This window comes from Marmota monax, unplaced genomic scaffold (assembly GCF_021218885.2).
Source record: "Marmota monax isolate L192 unplaced genomic scaffold, Marmota_monax_Labrador192_F-V1.1 WCK01_AAM20220418_F8-fsc00021, whole genome shotgun sequence".
NCBI classification, from domain to species: domain Eukaryota; kingdom Metazoa; phylum Chordata; class Mammalia; order Rodentia; family Sciuridae; genus Marmota; species Marmota monax.
In genome coordinates this window covers 270053-295925 of record NW_026695228.1, presented here as the reverse complement: position 1 = coordinate 295925, position 25873 = coordinate 270053, and the positions used below count along the sequence as shown (strand labels likewise).

The window sequence follows — 25873 nt, the reverse complement described above, 5'->3', positions numbered from 1 at the left end:
ATAGCATGTGGCTATTTTTCTACTGAGTTGTTTATATTATCTTTAATGGATTTGTCTGCATAAATATGTTCTATTTTTGTTTCCAAAAATGTTTTAGCTTTATTTTTCCTTTGCCATAAGGACATTTTATATTTTTATGTTCCTGATTCTCTCTTCACTGATTCTGATACTACTATTATTTTCCTGTTAAGTTGAAGAAACATTTTTATCCCATGTTGAAAATCCCTATATTTAGATTTCCTTCTGGGCTATACTCTGTTCGACTGACCTCTTTCTTTAGCCAGTGCCAAAATGTTTTAATTAAGCTTTATTGTAACATGTGCTACAATATTAGGTTGGACAAATTGCTTTTGCAAAACTGTCTCAACTATATTCATATACTTATTCTCACAAATGAACTATTTATTAACTTGAATCACTTAACAATTTTTTCTCTAAATTATAAGCCACAGGCATTATTAATAACACTTAACTAAAATAAAATGCTGTTTTCTCCAAAATATAAAGTTAAGGGGATCTAAATATTGGTGTTAAACTGCAACAATAAATTAGTAGAATTCTTACTGCAACAATAAATCGATAGAATTATTTCAGTTTACTTTTAAGTTTGGATGAAAGAATCTAATTCTGAATTCTTGAGAAGCAACAACAGAAATAGAAGGAAGCAGTCAATGCTCAAATCTTGAAGTACTCAACTGAATGTATAACTACACCAAGAACAGAAGACAACAAAGCCATCTAGTCATAAAAAAATACATTAAATTCCAAATGAATTAGAAAAGGCAATAAAGTTATTTGGAACTGCTATAGCAATTCTACCCTAAAAACCAATGGAACTCACCAATGGGGTCACTCAAAGATTAAATACAAATATGATTACAGTAGGAGAAATTTATAGTTAGGCAGCATTATACTCATTTCTTATTTTCTCTCAATACATTTTCATGTTTTTCTTTAATATTCTTTGTACATACTTATCTTCCCAATAAAAAATAATGAAGGAAATGATGGGCAAATGAAATTTCATTTTCACTGTAATTAGATTTCCCTTCTCAAAAATATTCTATCTTTTTAAATCACGACGAATTAAACTATAGTGTTTCCTTTATTGCAAAATTTCCATGCCACGCAAGTTAATCCTTTCTCAGGAAACATTAGGACCATCCTGGTATAGTTATATCTACCCAACCTTTGCCAGCAGTTTGAAACACAACTTTGAAGGGGATCTATGTCATAGAAGCTTTGACTTACTGAGATAACAGTAAATGTAGCCATTCCTTCTTTTGTCCAAATGTTTCATCCATGTGAGTCCATAAATTTTGGTTTACCCTCATCCTATGGTGAAGAGAACATTCATTCCTAACTACCCGTATGAATTGCATAAATCATTTCATTTAATCTTTAAAATAGGCCTGGGATCTTGAGTATCAGTGCCTGTACTTTATACATGAGGCTACTGAGCCTACTTATCTTATCCAAGTTCATACCTAATAAAGGAAACTCAAACCTGGTTTCCTACTATCAACACCAGGGATGTAAACCATGCTTCCTCTGCAAGCTTCACGGTATACTTAAGCAATTTAATTTTCCTTCTATATTTCAGAAATCAGCAAAGTACAACCTACAAGATAGATTTTGCCTCCTGCCTTTATTTTTTATATAAATAAAGTTTTATTGGGACATTGGCACACCATTTGTTTACATATTTTCTGTAGCTGCTTTTACAGTACAACAGCAGAGAGCTGTGGTCAAGAGAGACTGTGTCCACAAGACCTGAAATGTTCACTCTCTGGCACTACAGAAGAAGTTTGTCAGCCTCTGCTCTATTTCACCTACATGTTAGCTGAGAGAGTAGAAGACATTCTATAGCTATCTAAGATATACGCAAAAGGACAGTGTCCATAATATTTTTTTCATGTAGTATAATTTCATTTTGTGGAAAAAAGAAAACTGGCATACACACAAACAAATACACTTTTAAAATGTAAATAGCAAATTATGGTTGAACTTGAGGTGTTTGACTATAGGGAAATTTCATATTTAGATTTTTTAAAATAACAATTAATTTTAAAAAATTAATTTTAAAAAATTAATTTCTGCTGTTACTTACCAGTTTTGGATCTTTGAGCAAGTCACTTCATCTCTGCAGCATGGTATTTCATCTATAAAATAAGAAGCTTGATTAGACAGCCTTCCAAATTTCTTTTAATTCTAACATTCTGTCACTGAACTTGACATAGCCACTCCATTTTCTTAGTATCATTTAATTTTGGTAACCACTGGTAATAGGGAAAGATGTTTGCCAGGGTTCCTGTGATTTAACATTTTCCATTTATCATTTCTAGCAGAAGGCATACATAACTCACTTCTTTTAGATTGTGCCGCTTTAATCTCCTTTGAGGGACTAGGTACAGGACTTGTGAGATGCCACCAAATTTATCACATTCAGCCTAACAATAGGTTTCTCAAAGATCACAGCAAACTCTGATTTGGGGGGGACAAGGAATTTTCTATTTTGATTTTCTTCTTTAAATAGGACTTTTTGTTGTATCAATTCTATTACTTGTGCTCTCTTTTAATATGTTGATCTGCTTTTTCTGAACAGTGTAACCTTGAACTTTGTCTTCAGAATGCTCCTATACTAAGAAGTTTCCATTTCCTCTAAATTTGATTGTTTCCAGTGTTATTGCAAAAACAACATCATGAATATTAGAGCACCATTAAATATATATTCTAATTTCACAAGAAATAGAAGAGTATAGAACACTGGGGTTTTTTTTTTTTTTTGAGACATTTTGTGGCTGTTGAAATGACAATGTTAAAAATCAAATCAAGTACCTAGTAAAAGTGAGGTATGGTCAGAGTGTGCCTGTTTCCGGAGAGGGAGAGTGGAAATCTACAACATTGTGGGCTTGGTGGGGGATATTTTCATCATATATCCAAAGCCTCAAGAGTTTCACCAAGCTATTCCACTCTGAGGAGTGTGCCCTGAGGAAATAATTAAAATAAGGAAAGAGAGAGGATTGCCCTAGTATTTATAAAAGTAAAAAAAAAAAAAAAAGGAAATAACTTAGTGTACATAAATAGTGGCTTGAACTAACTAAATTGTGACATAAAAAATTAAATATTTTGCAACCATTGAAATTATAAACATGTAAAAGATCATGAGAAAAAGGTTCCTTCTAAAAAGTGGGAAATGACTGTAAAAATAATATGTGTACTAGAATTTTATTTCTTGTACAAATGCTTATGATGCATGTGACAAAAAACAACTGAGAGATACTGGACAAAAGGGTAATACTAGTTACCTCCTGGTGGTAGAATTATCAGTTAACATTTGGATTTTTTTTAACTTTGAAGTTTTTTTCTGTATTGATCTCATATTATAGTACTCTAACATTTAGAAGTTATGAATTATAATTTTATATGTCTAGAATATGCCCACTCATAATCTATTTAGAACCAATCATTTCAAAGGTTCAAGAAACATTGTTTTATTAGAAATAATTTTGATCCACTGCATAATGAATAGTTTTTATTTGTATAGAATAAAAATTATTAATAATGAACAACAAAGAGAATAAGATAATAAGATCATCTCCCCCTCAAGCCCTCTCCTTCTTTATGGACGCTCAGTCTTTCATTTCCTATTTTTTTTTTTCCTTTTTCTGAAAGTTAGAACAATTGAATTTCTTTGTTTTTCACTTGGTTTTGGTATACCCACGGAAGTTCCTTGAGGACAAGGACTGTATTTTAATTTATTTTTTTGGCTCATTTAGTATAGATCTCATTAAGTATTTGTTCAATGGAAAAAGATAATAGAACAAAACTATGATTTTTTAACAACTTAAAATCCAAAGTCATTAGTTTGGAAAGATCCTGTAACCTGTGTGACCCAAGGTTGGTAAAATCTTCCCTGAACCACTTGGAGCCGATACAACCCAATCACACAAAAGCCAAGGGAGCTATATCAACATCCAGTATGTTGATGAAAAACAAGACCATCAATCTTGATGATTTAGGCAAAGTTAACCTTCTTTACCTGGACTGTCATTATTTAATTTTATGCCTTTAAAAGATTGCTTCTGATAAATCAGCCATAATCAAAACTTTGAACTCTAAATATAATTAACCAAATGGCAACCCAGTGCCATTTAGGTGAAAGTTAATGGACAGAAAGTTTACGTTCCAAGTCAATTTTTATAACCTTGGCAAAGTAGAAGTGCATAATTAAATGCTGGCTTGGGTGGTGTTAAGAGGGAAATAGTTTAGAGAAAAGAATAAAATAGAATGCTAATTGTTCAGAATTGTATCTTTGTATCACCTATAAAGAGAGGTTTTCAGTCTAAATTAATAGTATAGGCAATCTATTTTTTTAAGCAACTAGATAAATCATTCTTATCTGGGTAATAATTCAATTTCCTTAAGAGCTCTTTTAGAGGACTTTATTGGTCAAGCTGAATACATTGTCCATGATAAAAATATTAAATTGCTTTTTAAATAATGGATTAATTCAAATAATTGTCCAATGGCAAGAGATTAAAAACATTTGGATTAATCTACTTCTAGTAAATCTGAATAAAGGTTCATGATATTCTTAAATTATAAAAGCAAGCACAAATATAATTAAAAGGCCAAGAGACTGAAAGAATAGAAGTCTCTCTCAGTTTTCCTTTGAAGTTGCTCTCATCCCATAGGGTCCACAAATGAGCAAGCCTTTCCTATGCCAAGTCTCCAAAACAAAAACCCAAAGTGGAAAGTTTCTGAATTAGCTGGCACAGCAGTCGGCAAGGCAAGCCAATCTCAATTAATTGAGGCTTTATTTTTGTACCTATTTTTGATTATGATTTTTCTAAGAGATTAGGAATTTAAAATTCAGTCTCTAGGATAAGTATTTTGTTTTGAATTTTAAACAGGGAAAAGGGGTTAGGATACCAAACGCCAACCCCTTTCTCAAATATAACTAGAAAACTTAGAAAACCTCAAGTCTCTTAATGATGGAGCTTCTTACATTAAGTCATAATGTGTACACAAGAACGTTATTGCAAAAGATTCCTAAAACTCTATTCCTACTGGTTTGTAACTGCCAACAAGAGCTATTTTGTGTGTTGAATGCAACAAGCATGGAAGTTTCTGGCACACACATTTAAAATGCTTAAATGAAACAGCAGGATCACTCAGGCTCAGCCCATAAGCACCAAGACTAGAAGCGAAGGCTTTCAGTGATCTGTCTTATTACAGACGGCAAGAGAAACTCCAAGGATGTCCTGGTACACAGGGTTGGGGCTGGAGGAACACTAGAGAGTGCTACCATGAAATACAATTTTGGGATGATCTAACAAGAAGAGCTCACATTCTGATGGCATGGTTTATTTTAAGGCTTAGTAATTAGTGCTATATTCAATCAATTCACATGAACTTTACTGGGTTACTGGCCGTTAAGGAGGTTTTTCTCTAATGATTGTGAGGAGAGGCAATGGAGGGATTGCACAATAGTATTTTATCTTTAAGAGACAAATAGCATACTCTTCTTAATAATTAAAATATTTCTATCCTCCCAAAATGTACATGGCAAAATGGTCAGCAAAGATAAGGTTTGTAAGAGGTGTCAGAGAATGGTACAGATTTAAAATATGACAACTAAACTCCAGATTCAAATACTGATTTTTTAAAATTTGTTCTAATTAGTTATACATGACAGTAGAATGCACTTTGACACATCATACACAAATGGAGTATAATTTCTCATTCTTCTGATGGTTTATAGGAGAGAATACAATTCCAACATTTCAGAGAAAGTGAAGGGCACTAAGTTTTCCCAGTTCCTAGAGTCAAAATTTGGGGGGTGGAGGGGAGAAGCTGCCAGGTTTCCCCACTATTAAAAACATCCATTATGTAAGTGCACTAGTGGCATTAAAATCTAGCATTTTCCTAACTTTTGAAAAAAGCCTAAAAGTACGTTGGGCACTTCTGTTCACAGGAATGCATTAAAATTTATTTTGCTCCTTTTGATGGCTGCATAGAATTTTATTGCAGAGTGTTTCTTTGAGGGATGATCAGAATGTTTTCATCTTCTTTGTGCTGGTAGTGACACAAGTGTGTTTGAGTGCCCCAAATTCAAGGAGATAAGCCTTTCAAAATGATGCATTTTATTTGATGTAAATTGTGGTTCAACAGAGCTGGTTTAAGAAACTTAATCCCTCTTTGAAATTTGCACTTTAGCCATGTAAAATAAATAAATAAATAAAGCAAAAAAAAAGGTATGCATTCTCTTATTTTACATACATGTTTATATAATTTAAGCATATATATATATATATACACACACACACACACACATATTATGCAATGCACTGAGATACATGTAAATACATGTACTGTATATGAGTGTATTTACGTATATATATCATATACATATACACAAATATGTTTAAGTATACAATTTTATTACATTGGAACTTACTATTAATATAATCTAGTGCTCTAGAACAGAGTCCTAACTTTTATCCTAAAAAACTTTTGTGTGTGTTAACTGGGGATCAAACCCAGCAAGACCTCACACATTCTAGACAAACTCTCTTCCACTGAGCTAAAACTTTGGCAGAGTCCTAACTTTTAAACATATGGTAAGAATTCAGTGGAATTCATGTACTCTTCACTATAAACAGTAGTCTCCCCTTGTCTGCAGGAAATACATTTCAAGGTGCCCACCCAGTGATGTCCAATACCTTGAAGAGTACTGAATGCTACATGTTATACACACACACACACACACACACAACAATACTAGATATTATATATATACAGATAATATGTATGTGTATGTACCCCCCCCACACACACATATGATAAAGTTTAATTTATGAATGAAACAAGATATTATCAATGATAACTTATGGTAGACCCCAGCAACCTCCACATGCAATGTTTTTCCCTCAAGTTGAGAACATTTTACCTTTTTATTAAAGGCAGCACTTTTTGATTTCTCTCTGGCGTCCAACTTGCTAGCATCACCACTCTTGCACTTTGGGGCCATGTTTAAGTAAGACAACTGTTAGTTAAACACAAGCACTCAGGGCCACAGCCATTGATCTGATAACACAGATAGCTACAAAATGACTAACATACCAGGTACAGTTTGGATACATTGGAAAATGGAACAATTCATATTCCAGGACAGAGCAGAATGGCTACTCAGAGCAGTATGCCATTTAAGAACGTATGAATTACTTCTTCACTTTGCATTTAATATATTTGGACGACAATTGATTGCAGGTAACTAGATTTCAGAAACAGAAATTGCAGATAAAGAGTAATGACTGCAACATTCTGTGTTCTGGGATGTTTTGTACCTATGTCCAAACTGTATTTATGCACACCTTAAGGCATTTAGACATTCATTGTTGGTAACTCATAGGCTACTGGGAAAATTGTGTTCACAAGTGTATTTTGCGGGTAGCACCTTCAAGACTGAATTTCATTGCTTTTAGATGGGAGTACGTCTCTGGGGTTTCAGGGTCTCTCTCCTCCCGTTCTGCTAAAGATGGGGCCATTCAAGAACTTTCTTTCCTTCATGTTATCTGCCTGGCCTCTAAAGGCAATTAAGATGGTACCTCTTCTCATTTTATTCCTAACTTAGACTGCCTACCACATACTGAGTCTTTCTGACCAGCCTGTTTCTGGCAGAAAATAGGTTTCTTGATCCCTGAAAAATCCCTCTTTAAATATCAAGTTCTGAAACAAGAATGCCAGAAGTTGAGCATGGCTTCCCTCCTGCGTGGTGGTAGTGAGTTTGTCAGTGTTGCCACAGATTGTTAAGACCAAACTGTCCCCAAAGCATTTAAAGATACCCGAAATCTCACACGGCTGATATGGCAGATGCCATATCACCGTCTCAACACAAGCCCAGTTCCTTATGCACTTATCCACCCAACAGCCAGCACCTGTGACTCTGTTGGTGCATCAGCAAACATAAGAGATATAAACACAGCAGCTTCTTGTCCCAATGGCTCTCAAGTGTGCCCTGAACTAACTCCAGAACAGAATGGAACCAAAGTTACGTTCTGCATAACTTTATGGGAGACCACCCCCCTGTTTGGCCTCAGTTCTTTTCCAGTCCCTCTTCACCCTTTTCCTAATCACCTTCCCTGAAACCTCATCACAAACTCTTCTTCCAGGGAAACTTAACAGAGTTTCCAAAAGGGACAAGGAAGAAGGCTAATGGATGACTAACTCTTCCCGAGGCCTGTATTATTCCAATAAAATGAGTCGGTTGGGATTTATACATACAGATGCTCCTCAACCTAGAATATGTGTAGGTCTTGATAAACCCCTTAGTTGAAAACACATTCAATACATCTGTTATGGTTTGAATGTTCCCTCCAGAGTGCATGCTGAGATTTAATTTGCCACTGGGATGGTATTGAGAGGTGGGAACTTCGAGAGGGGGTTGATTGTGAGGGCACTAGATTCACAAGGATAGTGCCATCATCAAGAAGTGGCTCTGTTATGGCAGTGAGTTCTCTCTCCTGCAGTATTTTCTCACTCCCACTCTCCTTGTTTTGCACTCGTCTTTCCACCATATTATAATGCCACATCAAGCCCTTCTCAGTTGTTGGCACCATGCTTTTGGACTTCTCAGCCTCCAGAACCGTGAAAAATATCTTCTTTTTAAATTTACAGGTTTCAGGTATTGTGTTAGAGCAGCAAGAAAGAGACTAAGACAACACCTCACCTACTAAGGGTCATATCTCAACCTAGCCGACCTTAAGCATGTTCAGGACACTTACACCAGCACACACTTTTGCAAAATCATCTAACACAAAGTCTATTTTGTAGAGTATTGAATATCCCAAGAATATTATTGAATAGATGTAGCAAAAAAAAAAAAAAAATTACACCACTGGCCACACAGCACTCTGTAGTTGTTTATTCTGTGATTGTGAGGCTGACTGGGAACTGTGACTTGCTGCCACTGCCTGGGGTCTTGAGTATGGTACTGTGCCCAGGAAAAGATTAAAAAATCCTAACTCAAAGTATGGTTTCTACTGAATGTGTATCACTTTTGCTGCATAGTAAGGGTGAAAAATCTTAAGTATGAACCATACTAAGTTGAGGGCTGCCTATGTATTGTAATTTCAATTCTTAAGGACTCTCAATCCATAAATCAGTTGGACAGTGATGCATGTTGTCAATAGCTGAACCACTCCTCAAATGCATGTACAGTTCTTGACAGCAGGTACTCCGTGACAATGCCAACTTTGTAACAATATGCAAAAGTTTTCTATTGCTCTCAATAAACTCCGGAATATCTCACAAGGTCAGCTCCATTTTTTGTTTTGCAAATGACAGGATTAATGTACAGCCCCCAAATCACAACATAAATATGTCTTTAAATTTTTAAATAATATTTCTGAAACTTTGACTTTTAATTTGTTACTCTTGAAAATTGCTTTCTGGCAAAAGCAGAATGAATGAATGCTAATGATGTAGAAGACCCTGGTTCAGAGACTGGCGTTACAATTTTCTAATCTATGAAGTATTTAAAGACTGATGAGACAGTACATTATATCTGCATGGTAATTTAGTTCAGAAGTTCACAATTATTTTATTTTCAATATTAATTGCTTTTGTCTCTCAATAAATGACTCTGTAGGAAGTGGAATTCAATTTCATTCATTTTCAATAATCGAGATTGCTTTGAACTAGCTCAATAACTCTTGGCTCCTCTTGGCCTTCGATATATTGCTGGTGGTAGCACATAAATAATCTGGGTTTTCTTTTCAGATTCCTAAGCAGGGCTGGCTGGCCTTTGGCAAAACAGCTCAGTAGACACAGTTTTCTCTGCACATTCCCATCCTTATTGCTTTGTCCTCTTCAGCATGCACAATCCTTCTGCTTCTCAGATTTCTCCTGCCCTGCTTCCTCCCAGAGGCAAATGGTAAGAAAAATATATTCACACTGTTGAGATTTCCAGCTTCCCAGCCTTTGCTCATTCTGTACCCTGAGTCTGAAGTAACTGTCTACTTGCATATCTAAACACAGACAGAGACACAGTTCACACAAAAGACCACCATATCCATAGAGCTTTTGCAGACTGACCTAGGTAGATTGAGAGGTACCCACATGGCTCTTTCCCCTAGCTGACTTCAGCTTTCTGAAATTATCAACCACGAGTCATTCACCCATATATTTTATGTCGTGCTTAGCTATGTTCCCCAACACCCCACCCCAAGAAAAGTCTGATGAAATAATCAACCAAAGGATGAATTAATGAATAAGTATTTAGTTTGAGAGAGGCTGATTTATGAGTGTATGTTATAACCACATGACCTATTTGAATTATCACAAGTCTCACTAACTCACCTCAGAACCTTTGTTTATGCATACTAGTAACTCTGACCAAGTTGTACTAGAACTGTGTCAACGTGGATCCTGACTCAGCTCCAACAAGACTGAGAATTCCTCAAGGGCAAGAACAGCAATCTGCAACAGGGCCAGTGCAGGGGCTCAAACCATTTCTGCAGAACAAACAGGAACATGGTGCCCTGTGATTTCAACAGTTGGCCTTTCCAAAGGATACATTTTAAGATATTTATAGGCAGGAGGCTTCATGGACCGCAGCACTCAAAGTCACGTTTCAAGTTCAGTGAATGAAGGAGAGAGATAGTAGCCTTACCCACAAACCCTAACCTTGCCCCAGTTCTCTATTTGACTGAAGCTCTCTACAGAAGCTTAAAAAACTTTTATCTGACATTCAAAGCAAAGGGACTTTCAAATCCACTAACCTATCAGCACTCCATCAACATACGGAACACATGGTCCATATTTACTGGTGTGGGATTTCCTTTTATCTGTTTGCAAGTCATTTTTAAGAGGGCTGCAACTGTTTCCTTCCATAGATTGCAGGTTCCTACAGGAAAGGATATCTGATTCTTCTTAAGTAGGGTCCCAGCTGGAATGTCAGTGTGATGTTTTACATTTATATTTTAAGAACTGCTGCCAACCAAATTATGTTATGTGCATGTACAAATATGTCACAATGAATCCCACTATTATGGATAATAATGTACCAATGAAAAATTAAAAGAACTGCTGCCAAGGACTCAATTAGATTCAATTCAATTCAGCAAATATCTGTGAATATGCTAAGCAAAATAAACTGCTTTTAGATTAAGGATGATGTAAATATAAATAACATCTGATCATTACCCCCAGAAAGCTATTTTGTAAAGCAAAGATCGGTAAGTAACTATATTTGATACAAAATAGAGGCAGGAAGTTATAGCAGCTATTCTTAAGAACAAGAAGTTCAATGTGATTGGGTGAGGAGATTGAATTGAATCATATAATTCACTGTATATTCAAAGAGCTGGAGTTTTGCTATGTTCCTGGTCTTGTTCCCTATGATCAACTGATTATCCAAGATCCAGGCCAAAAAGTGTCATCTGAGTACATCTTTAAATACCTAAGAAAGGGAGAAAAAAAATGTGTGTGTTTGGCAGGGGAGGGGGGAATACCTGGGATGTTCCCCAATGTTTCTGACACCATCTGGGTTAGTTAACTTTCCATTACTGTAGTAAATGCATGAGATAATCAGCTTATGAAGACAAAAGGTATAATCTGCCTCACTTTTGTAGGTTTCAGTTCATGACTACTTGGCCCTGTTGGTTTGGGCCTGTGATAGCATATCATGGAGTGAGCATGAGGCAGAACCGAAATGTTTGCTTCATGCCTGGAGAGAGAGAAAAAGTGAATAAGGGGCGAGGATCTCGATATCTTCTTCAAAGGCATGCCTCAGTGACTAGAAGACCTCCCACCAAGCCCCACCTCCCACAGTTTGTACCCTTTCCCAATATCATCGGCCAAGTTTGGGACCTGCCAATCCTTCAACGTGCCTATGCAGCACATTAAAATTCCAACTATGGCACCATCAAACCCTGTCATAAGCCACATTCCCATGTGGCCCAAGGTTCTGCTATTTAATGGGCTTCTAGGTGCCTTTGTTTACCCAAAATCTGTATCATCTCCCTTCAGCCTATTCCAGATCTTTTTGCCTTATTAGGATACATCTCAATTTCAATTATTTTCAATGTTATGCTCTGAACTCAACCTGATTTAATACTAATACTCCAAATTATAATAAACATGCTAACAAAAGTTGAGCCCAGGCAACCTAGAGGGATGAATGATCTATCTCATTGATTCTGCCCAGACTGTCTTTTTTTTTTCTCAGCATCTAAGAGTCTACAGTATTTTTTTCTTAAGAAATAAGACTGCTTCACCTCTTACTTATACTCGCAGTTTCACTTTTCATGCACAAGAGGCCACTAATGAAAAAAAAAAAAATATATATATATATATGTGTGTGTATATATACACATATGTATGATATATATTAATATTTCTAGATGGAAAACATGAAACTATCTCTGGTATAAGGAAAGAGAATTTTAGGAAAAGGTAAGAGATAAGATTGTTACGTTCAATCATCTTCACTATTTGTCCTTGAAGGAGCTTCCTACAGGAGCTAAACTTCAGGAAAATACTTACAACTAAAATCTAATCCACTCCTTTCCACTGCTCATTGGTTGTCCACCAAAAGAGTTAAGACGTTTTCTACCCTGCTTCAGCTCTACTAGGCCCTACTGCAGGGTTGTCACATAACAGGAAAAGACACCCATTTCAATTTGCATTTTGGATAGAACATTATAGCGTCTTCCATATATTATGTGGGATATACTCAAACTAAAAAGTACTGGTTATTTATCTGAAGTCCTAATTAGCTTTGGTGTCCTCTATTCTATTTGCTCAAGCTAGCAAATGTATTTCCTTGTATCTTGAAATCGGATTTCAATGAGCCTATATTAGAATTTGGGAGACAATTTTGATGTCAAGAATGGAGGGCCATTCTTGTTTTAAAAACACATATTTTTTTGCTCCCCTCCTCAAGAAGCAAGGTCCAATTTCAATTCCTCCCTTTGGTTTACATTAGATGTGGCTAGTCAGCTTTTGCATATGAAATGGGTGTAGGAGTCCCTTCCCTTTTTCCTCCCTTGATGATCAGGGAGGCCTACTGAGGTGGAGCATGCAGGAGCCTGGGTCCCTGAATACCTACAATGTGTAGGGTCTCTTACACTAGCCATGTGGCATGAGAAACAAATACATTCAAGGTGGGAGTGGACAGAGCTAAGTTAGTGAGTTTTGTACCATAGCCTAGCTTGGGAGGGAAGATATAATGAATTTTAAATCACAAGACCTACATTTAAATCTTAACAACTTTCCACTTATTAGCTTTGCTATATTTGGCAAATTGAGTCCAAACATCCATAGAAAAGTGGTGCTGGGGATTCTTTCTCAACCCAAGATGAACCTTAGTGAGCATTTACTCAGTCCTTATTTTATTCTGATTGATGATAAATATACGATGAACAATAAAAAATTTAATTTTGTAAAAGCCAAAGTCAACCAAACCTGTAAGAGCTACAAAACTTTTTCTTTGTTCTAAGCACATTACAAATTCAACTCAGGTAATTCTCACGACAGCCCCTTTGGAATAGGTGCTACTTTATCTCCATTTTCCATAGGAGGAGACAGCCACAGGGAAATTAAGCAGCTCACCTAAATTAATTGACAGTCTTCATTACAAAGGTTTGGTGACGTCAGAAGTACTAAGAGCACCAGCTGATGACGAGACAGGGAACACCAGCTAGAATGTAAATCAACACACTACGTATTTCACCGATAAAGTTTAAATTGCTTTTTGTGGGGCAGGGGGTCATTTGAACTAAGTGTGTGATTTACCTTCTGGCTGATGCTAATTTTCATTGCAGACTCATTTCCTTCTAGTCCCGATGTTCTTCCTAGACTCTAGATCTGCATTCCCATGTTATTGTGGAAATTTTCCCAAGCTTAGCTCATCAATACCCCAAATTCATCAAGACTACCAACAACTCATTAACTCATTCCCCCCCCCCCAGTTGCTGTTTCTAATAACTCCTCCATTTCTGTGAATGGACTGGCGATGGATGTAGTTACCCAAATTTGAACCCGACTTCTCATCATCCTCCCAACCCTGCTTGCACCTGCCCTGGAGCACGGGTCGCTGCCCCCACATCTCCCATCTTTCCCAGTTACTGTCCACACACTGCTTTAAATTTTCCTTCCTACTTTTATTCCACCTTCTCACTCTACCTCTATTTCCATCCTGTTCTAGAATATTTCACCTACAGTTGCCTGATTTTTCTTCCTAAATGGAAGTTGAGGACACAGCCTACTCGAATGTTTGCGTTGGCTCTCTGTGCACGACCAACCCCATACACATTCTTCAACTTGTTGTCAGTACTCTTGGTGGCTGGGGTCAGCGGTAATTCTCCACGTGGCATTTCCATCGAAGGAACTCCTGCCTTTCATAAGAGAGCAGCATTGGCAAGAATATTCTTTCAGCCAAAGGTCATTGTGTGTACCAGGTAACACAGCTCTGGCTTGACTCCCTGGGAAGTGGTCTCTTAGGAGATGTCTCTATTCTCCTTTTATCCACGGAATTTACCCATTAGATCCAGAGACCTGTGATTGTGTAAATGCTCTGTGAAGACCAGGTAAGCAAAAGCCAGGGGACGGATGGACATGAATAACATCCCTCCGAGATTTATCAGTTTGTGAGTCACTTAAACAACTCTTTCAAAATATCAATCTCAAGTTTGACCAAGTTCACTATCAGTTGTCTTCCAAGTGCATGAAGCCATTTCATGAGATTATGCCATCAGGCATTCCATCTCCTCCCAGAGAATATATTTCTCACTCTTTCTGTGTCTAGAAAATACTGTTTCTTTCAAAGCCCACCCAAGATGCTATATCTTTCAACATAAAAGAAGTTCCTCATCTGTATAAACCCTCAGCTCCTGTTCTTCCCATTATACCTTTCCTCTGTATTTACAGTAGTTTGCCTTGTATTATTTATACATTTAGCTTATTGGTCTTTTCTGAATTGTAACTTCCTTGAGGTATCTGTTGTCTGGTAGTTTACTATTCCTAATGAATTAATAATAGCAGCTTTAACATTATTGACAGTGGAGTCATTTTTCTTTTAAAATTATAATTGCACAAATTTGTAAAACACAGTATAATAATTCAATGTGTGTGTGGTATGTAATGACTGAATCAAGGTAGGTGACATTTCCCTCTCAAACTTCCTCAAATTTTTGACTGACACTTATTGGTGTACACATTCATGGGGTACAGAGTCATATTTCGAGATATGTAGTCTTGTGTAGGTAAGTGAAAAAGCTCTACTCAAAAATAAGTTTGTTCCTTTATTTCAGAGATTTACTATTTGACGATTATAAATATTCTTAGCCTCCTCAGTCTTATGCACGTAAGAATCAGAGGCTGGACTCTTGGTTTTCAGATATGAAGCTTCTTTACACAGTTCTTTGAAAATATTAACACATTTCCTTTTTGCTTTCTTTATAACAATCTGGTCAAGACTTACACCAGAAACACTCCCTTTCTCCTACGTTGACAAAGAGACTGTTCATAGTGACAATCATACTTTCTATTCCTCCCCCAGATGTGTACTTTATCTGTGTTTCTTAATATCCCTGGCCAGGAGATAAAGGCTCTGCTTTATCTCAGCAGAGCTGCTTTTCCTCTGTGATGGGTAGTCCTTCCCACAATTCTATTGCTTGCTATTTTCTGTGGCCCCGTATAGAAAGCCTCTTCTACTTTGTTAAACACAGCGTACCAAAGATACACATTTGTCTCTACCTCATCCCCAAAGGCATAAATCCACAAGTTTAATAAGAATGGGAAAGGAAACTATAGGGAAAAAAAAAGGTGTCAACAAAAATGTTGGTAGTTACAAAGCATACTGGAAACTTTGCAGACCAGAGAGAATTCAAACATTAAATTGTAGAGTTGAGTGACAATGGATGGTCAACAAGGACCAAGCCCCTTTACGTGACAGCAACTTCATGTACTTAATCATATGTGAACATGTTAAATATTGGTTAAGAATTGCAATATTTTTTGGACAATGGAGATGGGGAAGTGAGCATATAAATAAGATGGGAAAGAGTTAAATCCTCATCTTCTATGACCGGGTGCCAGTAAATGATGCCTAAAACAAAGTTTTTAAACATGTGAACAAGTAATTTAGAAATACTAGAATGGAATAAAAGAAAAATGCTGAAGAACTAAAAATGGTTGCCTTAGGGGACTGGGAATCAGTGTTGGAAAATGGTGGAGCATGGAATTGCTGTATTGTGCCTTGGAGAACTATCTGACGTCTCAAATCAAATACATGCAATACTTTTTTCTAAAACCAACTCACTTCACTGAAGTGAAACAGGATATAATTTTATTTTATTTTTTTAAATTATGAGCCTTTTGAGAAGCACAACTTTATTTGAAAATATTAGCCCCTGGGTCTCTTCTCTCAAATATTGACCATTTTACCATGATTTCAGTGGTACTTTGTGTCTCCTGTACTCCAAGGCAGCTAACCCTGCCATAGAGAAAGACTTACCTTCTAGAACAATTTCCACCACCATGGGAGAGTGGGTAGGAAGCAGAGGCTCCATTCTTCTACCCATTCTGTGAATGAGTGGCATCACGTGAAACTGAGTCTGGAAGGATGATACACTTACACAAGCACGTGCTTTCCCATCTCTTCAAATACCTTCCTCGCTCACCTAGAAAATGCTTCCTCTTTAAAATCCAAACCCGATGCTCCTCCTTCTGTGAACCTGTCCTTTCCCAAGTCATTAATGGTGTTTGATTATAGTGTTTACCACATCACTCTCTGTATGTCTTCCCTTTTACTAATCTTCGATGTCTTTGGGAGGGAAAGAACCATATCATGCACATTTTTTTATTCACTGTACCAAAAATATTTATATAATGAATAAGTAAGTTCAGGAAGTTAGACAGCTCTTATCAAATATCTGAAATGTTCATTAAATTTACGGGCAATCAGCCATACCTCACCATGAGCTTCTAGTTAAAAAGCCAACCTATCTGAAGGAACTAGGCTAAGATAATATGCATTAAATTTTAACACTACATTAAGAAACGTAGCATGAATACATCTACAGAGCCAAAATGCTCATCATACACATTTTGGCTTTAATGAATCTCGAAGATTGTCCCAGAAACTTTATCAGACAAATATCTCAATTGGAAGAAAAGAAGGTTGAAAATTATGTAAATAAGCAAGGATGATTTGTTAGAACAAAATGTACACATTTCAGTGCTGGAATTCTTGGAACCCTAAGTCAGTATTTGGTGAACCTTTGACAATTCTGAGTCACAATACATGAATGCAAGATAAAGCAAATTTATTCCAGAATTGGCTTATCCCCTGACGAGCCTTGGCCTGCCCTCTCAAGCCTATTTCCTTTCTCCCAGTTACTAGGTTTTAGTTCTTCCATAGGCTCTCCTAAAGCACTCCACTGCTTATTGTGAGCTACTTCAACCTTACCTACTCCACAATCTCTCCCACACCAGCTGAAAAACTGTGGATCATATTTCTATACAAGGGACAATTATTATTGAACTAAAGTAAAAAAAAAAAAAGTAGTCTTAACTTCTTTCTCTGGTATGTAATGCTTCTATTCCCCACCCCCCCCCCACAAAAATGTATGAAAGCATGGCTGAATAAAGCATAGCAATCAGATGATGATTTTTTACAAAGCTGACGGTAAGGATCATTGGCTAAAGAAACAACAGTGTCTTTTATCACAAGAATTACAGACACACACAGAGAATGTCCAGAGGCACGGAGACACAATCATAAAAAAATTTTAACAACTAGAGTAAGCAAATTTCTACAATGAAATAAGCCCACTGATGTCATAATATATTCATCAACATTCTGCTTTTATGGTTATGTATTAACATGGGAAAGTTTGGTGCATTTACTGGATGTGTTCTATATTGGGTGGGAGGCTGCACTGCACAAAGCTTTTATCAAGATATAGTTTTTCAAAATGGTACTCTTCAGTGTGACCTCTGCTTGATGCAGTAGAGAGGCAGATGTAGAGTCTACTGGGCTCTCCCTCAGGGTTAGTGCCTTCAGGTACTACACAGTGATGAGCCCTGAGTTCAAGTAGACTAGGGACTAAGGGATCACATGAGGAGCAAAAGTATTCATTATATGACTCTTCACTCCAAGAAAATATGCAGATGATTTCTGTTTCATGCAGGGTCTTACTTCCCTGGTTTCCTGAATGTTCTCACCCCTCCCCCCCCTCCCCCACCATCGCTGCTAAGGCTAGAATCCCTATCTGTGCTTAGCTTATTTGGGACCAGAAAGTCCCATTTCTAGCACCTAGCTGGGAGGAAGCCAGGGAATTGGGGTAATCGCCACTAAATTTAGTGCTAGATTGTGGGGAAGTGATTAGAAAAATCACCAAAACTTTCCATTGGCTGTCAAACATATATCAAACGAAGCACTGGTAGTCTCATTGCCTACTATACTGAGTGTTGTGCTATACAACAACCTGGTTCTGGATAAAGTATTTCTCCCTAAACTAAATGTATAAACTACCTTAAAGACACAAATCAACAAGTGTTTGGGGATATATATAAAATTAGATTATTAAAATAGATATTTATGTGGCCATATCCTGATCATACAGAATTTCTCCTTTTTCAAATAAATTTTGTTATCTTAAAAAAAAAGACATACCTATTCAGAAACACCATATACACAATCCAATGGATAAGTTAGATAGCCCAGATCACCAAGTTTTTCAATCCAGTGTTTTTCACCAGTGCAGGTAATATTAATAAACAGTAAGAGATGAAATGAGAAATCCTCCTGCTAGTCCATACAATGGAACGATGGGTAGAATTCAGCACAGAAATGCTCGTGGGCAGTATGATTGAGTGGGAAGAGCTGCTGCTGGAATCAAAGGACCTATGTTCGAATTCTTTGAGCTTCTCAGTTTCCTCATCTGGAAGATTAGGGGAAACACAAGACTCACTATCTTGAGTGATTAGGAGACAACACCTAGAATGAACTCAGTAGATAATGGTGATTGCCCCCCAATATGCCACTCCCCCACATTTACCCATGTACACATGGGCTCAAGTTACTATAAAAATACCGTGATGTTCCTTCATGTTTGTCTTGGCATCCAATATAGAGGGTGCAGAGTCTGTGTGAGTCATTAAAAAACTCTTTTTCCTTTGCCACTGGGTTCTTTTACATAAACATTTTTTTTTAATGAATCCCCCCAGCCTTTCCTTATGGATTGTGCCCCTGACCTAATTACATAAGTACCTGATGGGCTGGAACACTTCCAAAAGGGCCTCTTAGGAAAAACAATCTGAAGGGTTTTCTTCCCCTTCTTTTGTAATTACATAATTACTCAGCTGACTAATATGAGTCACCGTGTGCCATTCTAATCTCCCAGGCACAAAATAGTTTTATTATTTTCCTTGGAACTAGCTAATTACCCAATGGATAGCAATAACTCCTGGGCTCTTTTCAGTAAGTAATCTGTAAAGCTCAAGGCTGAAATTCCTCTTGAAGTCTTTGCAAAAGGAGGAGAATTTAGAATAACAATCATTTGCCACATGGGACACTGGAGATCTTAGTGACAAGGGTGGTCTAACAATACAGCACAAATAAATCTGGAGAAAAGTTGTAAGACTTTGGGCACAGGATGAATTAATGAGGCAGATTCTCCCTGCTGGGTCTCAGGAAATAAGTGTTCCTGAGCCAAAACAGCAGCAGTTGAATGAACATCTCGGGTTTTACAAAAAAAAAAAAAGAATTGCAAGATTTTGAGATACAGATACTTATTTCAAAATTTTGAGGGATCCATCCTCATTTGAATGATATATATCAGCTATCGTTGACCCATAAATGAACTATTACAAAGCTTAATTAACATCAATACTAATAGGAATTATATTTTTCCATTCCACAATGGAATCTTGGTATATCTGTTTTAGAGAGTTGTTTTCCAGATACTTAAGTCTTCGATATGTTCTAAAATTGGTCTGTGACTGATGGTGGTTATTCAGTCCCTATTCACTTAGGGAAGTACTTAGGAGGCTGTCAATTTTAATTCTCTGCTGCATTTTTCAAAGGGACACAGGAGGAAGTTATGCAAGCCTTTGAACACATCCGTCTATGGCAGGACTCTTCCTAGGGGGTGCTCAGGAACCAACAGGTGCCATAGTCTGCTCTCCATGCTTTTCCTGACCTCCTTCTCCCTCTAATTTTCTCCAGAAACAGTGATTTTGTGAAAGTCTCTTTCTAGTCTAGAATTACAAGGCATTGGGCAGGCTACATGATTTACAAAGCCAACATGTTGGCCTATGCCCTGGATACGATAGCTTTCTAATAAAAATGAACACATATTTATCCAAGCTATTTAACAGCTGGGTCTAATCGATGTTAAATCTGATCAAGCCCTATTCCAATGTATAATAAAATACTAAGTCATGTTCATAATTTAACTGTATTTAGAATCATCCTCTAAGGTTCACCTCTTTTAAAACATTTTAAGAAAAAGCCTACATTAAATTTTATTTGAGAACTATTAAATATTGAGCCTAAAGAACTTGGGAAGCTTTGCTAGGGCAGCTAAACTTAAGATGCTTGTAATTGATTGAAGTATTTGATTGGAGTCCAGGACCAGGAATTTTGTATTCCACTGCTTACATTTTTTTTTTAAGTTTCATAAGTCATTAGAAAATAGAAGTCTGAAAAAGCATTCCATCAAGTTTGATTGTTCTGGCACATAAACCAATTCACCGACAGCAGAAGTAGCAACACTGAAGTAGTTTTGATGGTTGAACACAAAGGGAGGCCACACACACTGAGCACACAGGGTAGTACATTCCTCTGGAGGGAAGCAGGGAATGGGCTCTGGCATTGCATATGTCTGTCCATTAACTTAAACCTCTCAGATACCAACAGTTATCCCACTTGCTCTTGTGGAAGGGCCTTCTGATCAGCACACTCCTGCCCTAGTCACAGACACCCCCACACCCCAGTCTTCCTTAACTCTAATTCCGGGACAGAAGAAGGGAAGAACAAGCTTATGGACATTCTCATAGACGCCAATGTACAACGTCAAATTCTGTCTTCCCAGAAGACAGAGTTGAAGACTCACCTTTCTCCATCTAACAGCTTGGAAACTTGCTTTTGCAAGGAGACCCTCCTACCCTTGCTACCCCAGCTTTCAGAAAAGTTATTTCCTAGATAACAGACCTGAAATCAACCTGTCTTGTCAGATCCCCTGGTGCCACCAAACTAGACTTTTCAGATTTTTGAACTTTATCTTTTAGAAATCCATTCCTCCAAAGTAAAAACTGCCTAGAGGCTGATGATTATACCACTTAAGATTCTTCTTCAAACCATAAAACTTCAGATAGAAACAGGACATTCACTGAGAAGAATGGAGATGAATAGAAAGATAGGATGACGTCTGGGGCAAGGAATGACTCAAATATTCCAGAACTGGCTTTATATAATCCAATGGCTATCATGTCCTGTAGGTCCCAGAAGAGTTAGGAACAAGTTTTCTATAGTTGTGGGTTCTTTTCAGTAACAGGATACTTATTTCAATTGACTATTCATTGTGGCTACAAAATATGAGCACCCAGTGTTTCCCATACAGTATTTACAAGATGCAAGAGACACGTTCATTCACCTCTCTAAATATATTTTAAGTATTTATTAAAAGGCAGGCATGTGGTGACCAACCACCATGGATCCCAGCACACAGAACCTCAATGTACCAATTCCAGGTTGGAATGAGTACATTTGGGCCTGATAAGGGATAACTTGTTCTTTTTCAGGAGCCTCAGAATACATGAAAATAGACTGGATTCCCTCCGTCATGTATAGTGAAGAGTCTATATATGTTGGGTCAAATACCGGGTGCTGAGAATCCAACAGTGGCTTCTCTGGATTTGGTACCTGCCTGACGTTTTCCAAGGTTGACAGAAGGCCTATTTCTCACACAGTTCTTAATTGCAGAGGAAGATATTAACATAAGAACCACACACACATCCAATGTCACAGTTGTCGTGAGTTTTGGAAGGTGAAGTAGAGGGGGGTGTGAGGCATTTAGAAAAAGTTTGATCAAAGAAAAGAGAAGGGTCTACGAAGAATCCACTGAAAGGGTTTTGCTGTTTAAAATTCTTCCCTAAACTTGTTTACTTTCTGTTGATTCATTTTTATTTACTTTAAAGAATTTCACTGGACTGAAACTCTAATTTTAAAAGGAGATGGGAAAACCCAAGAGGTCCACAGAGCATCAGTTCCCAGGTCAGGACACTCTACGTCCTCACACACACGGTTTCTATTAAAGCCATCGAGAAGTACTTCTGAACAGCGTCAACCACACGTTTCCTCAATGAGCCACAAAATCAAGGGCTATTAATTCTCACCAATATTCATGCAATGATTGCCTTTTATTGCATTATGTCTAGCCTCCTATCATGGTTTTGAGGTTTCCCGTCTCTTATACACCCATGGGCAAGCCTCTTGCATCTTAGGGAGCATAGTCATAAAAATGTCAAAGGCTGCCTTTAGTTAATAAGTCTAATATGCCAAGCAGATAGAAATCATCTTGATGTGATTATAAATAGTCTTTTTTTAAAAAGGCAAGATGTAGTGTTTATTTTTCCTTCTCTCTTCCTGAGAGCCACAGTAAGAACGAGCTTTCTTTTCTACAGAAAGACATTCTTTTTGAACCTATTAATACGTCACTCAAAAATTTCCTATTCTTCTCTGATTCACTTCCAAATCCTGTTGAAACCTTTAAAAAAACCCAAAAAACGTTATTTAACACACACACACACACACACACACACACTACATTTTACATTCCCTCTGACCATTCTCAGGTTACGAGCCTCTGAAGCATGCTTGGCCTGTTGCCGGGTGTATTTATTACTATTAATAAATGAGTCACTGGTGTAAGAATGCAAATTTTATGTGGCCCATGTATAAATGGGACTGTTAAGAATGACCAGATACACACATTTTATGTGACTGCTAAATAATTATGTCATAGAAGTACAGCTTGTGAATTCAACATTAAAAAACGAAATGGATTTCAATAATGTTGGAATGAGTATTTGTCAAAACACGGTTTGGGTGAGTTAAGGCGATGAAGAAAAAGAACAAAGTCAAATGATCACATTATAGAAAGAGCCACATGGAAGCGATGGCTTCCCACCACAGCCTCTGGCGGTGGATTTTCTGCCTCCACACTGGTGTTATCATGAAGCACATCAGATTCACAAACCTGCTCTTAGGTTTCCACATTCCCTTCTGTAAAGACAAGCACTGAGTGAGGATAGTTGATGTTCTCCCTGTGCTGAGTTGTCTTCCCATCAGAACTGGGAGAAGGCAGAATGGCGGTTGCCAGGGGCTAGAGCAGGGCGGATATATTGGTCTCACATACAGTGTTGTGACTACAGTTAATAATACTGTACTGTATACTCACAATTTGCAGAGTGTATCCTATGTGTTTGCATCACACACACTTTTTGTGTGCAAATAGGAGAAACGTTGGATGTGTTAATTACTAAGTTGTGGTGATCATTTTGCAATGCTTAGTTGTGTACCTTAAATTCATATAATTTGTATGTGTTAATTATGCCTCAGGGAAGTTGGAAAAAACAAAGAGGAACAAAGCAATGATTATAAGCCACGGATAACAGCTATATTTTTACCACAGCTTCACCAACAAAATGACAGACCGTTATTTGCTACTGTCTACTCGTTATCTGTAAAACTAAATTTTAGAATGAGAAAGGCAGTTTCAAAGTGGTCTTTAAACAAAATGTATTTCCTTGTAAAAATGGTGAAATGATTGGAAAACAGATGATGTGGTAAAATAATTCTGGAAGATAGAAATGCTGACATTAAAGATGCATAGGAAAATAACTAGGCACAATTTCAGAAGAGTTAAGAGTTCCGAAGCATGGTTCATGTTGGTTTTTGCTTTTAATTGCAACAAAGAGTGAAGTGGTAAGGATAGTACATCCTATGGAAAAAAAAATCCAAGTTTAACTTAAGAATTTGGAAAATTATCTCAAATAATCAGGACATGACAGTGAAGGGGACAGGTATGATCTTGGAACCCACATTCACACTGATGTGGACATTCAGTAACGAATCACACAGTGGATTATATTCTTATAATTGTGTTGCTTTACTGAGTGTCCATCAAGTGGCACAAAGCTGAGCTCTCCAAAGTGGCATTTCAGTATTAAGCTGTCCCATTCAATCAGAAGCTGGGGTGTTAGTTTCATATCATTTCTCTATTCTGAGCATAGATGGACAGCTTCAGATAATGAGAAAAGACTCAGATCAACTAGCCAAACAGGGTAAGGAACAGCCACTAAGGACTATGGAGCAAAGGACTATGGAGCCAAAAAACCACCTGCTGCCCAACACGAGTTGTGTTCCATATCTGAGTGGGACAATAGTCAGTCTTGGTGTTAGACACCATGTCAGAACTTTATCTCCATTCCCAACATCTTCACCAACTCAAGTAACTAAAAACTGCAGCTTTGCATCTCTTTAATCAGCAGATCTGTTGGTAAACAAGTAGATATTGGGACAATTGGGCCATGCAATATTTTTAAAATATTAGAAATCACTGCCAATGTTTAAAACTGGAGTTTACATAAACAACTAGATATCCACATTATTTTGAGGAATGAGAAGGTCTGGCAACATTTCCATATCAGCACCAATCAGAAGGAGCACAATGGTATTTGAGCTTCAAAGGTGGTGAGCCACCCATTTATCCAAAGCCTCTATTAAGTACTCCCAAGGACTTCATGTACCTGCTGGGGACAACTTATTTGTAATAAATATATATTTAATTGTAGATTGACACAATACCTTTATTTTTGTATTTATTTTTATGTGCTACTGAGGATCAAACCCAGTGTCTCACATGTGCTAGGCAAGCGCTCTGCCACTAAGCTACAACTCTAGCCCTATTTGTAAATTTCAAGCTTTAATTGTACCAAAAACCTGCCCTTGAGTAGTTTTTATTCCCCTGCCCTTCCCTTTTTTCTGAATTTCTGCAACAGTTCCAACCCCATCTTCAATTATTCATGTATGCATTCTTCCTATCCATTTTAATTGCTTTCTTATTTTATATTAAAGGGGAGGGGAAATGATATATAAGGTACAATTCCTTTTTTTTTTTTTGTACCAGGAATTGAACCGAGGGATGCTTAACTACTGACCCACATCCCCAGCACATTTTTATATTCTATTTAGAGACAGAGCCTTGCTGAGTTGCTTAGGGCCTCTTTAAGTTGCTGAGGTCGGATTTGAAATCACAATTCTCCTGCCTCAGCCTTCCAAGCCGCTGGGATTACAGACATGTACCACCATTCCTGGCAACAATCTCTATCTTTAAAAACTCCATAATATGAAAGAGTAGTTGAAGACAGTAACAGGAATTAAAAAAAATTCTTAGAGAGCCATGCACCATTCTATAAAGTTTGCATTTCTACGTATGTATTATAGGAGGACAAGAGTAAAACCTTTTAGTTTTTTTTCAAACGTCCTCCCTCTTAATTATTTTTTCTAAAGTCTTCCCCCACCTCCCTCCACTTTAAAGAAGTGAGAGAAGTTATTTAGGATAGGGGGCAAATACAGAATATATATATATATATATATATATATATACACAGAATATATATTTTATATATATATATATATATATATATATATATATATATATAAACTTTCCAAATTAAAGTTCTTATGATGGTTTCCAATATTTAAATTCTAATTGGAAAAATCTGGAGAGTATTAGAGTATTATCAGTAGAAAAATTAATCCAGAATGGAAAGTTAGAGTTAGAAAAGACCT

General features: G+C 37.1%; 1 protein-coding gene across 1 annotated transcript in view; it reads right to left on the bottom strand.

The window, feature by feature from the left end:
• Positions 1-25873, bottom strand: part of Rarb (retinoic acid receptor beta) — a 716777-nt gene that overhangs the window by 498958 nt on the left and 191946 nt on the right. Inside the window, exon 3 of the mRNA XM_058576525.1 lies at positions 2111-2162. The gene's annotated coding sequence lies outside the window, so the exon portion shown is untranslated. The remainder of the gene's footprint in view (positions 1-2110; positions 2163-25873) is intronic.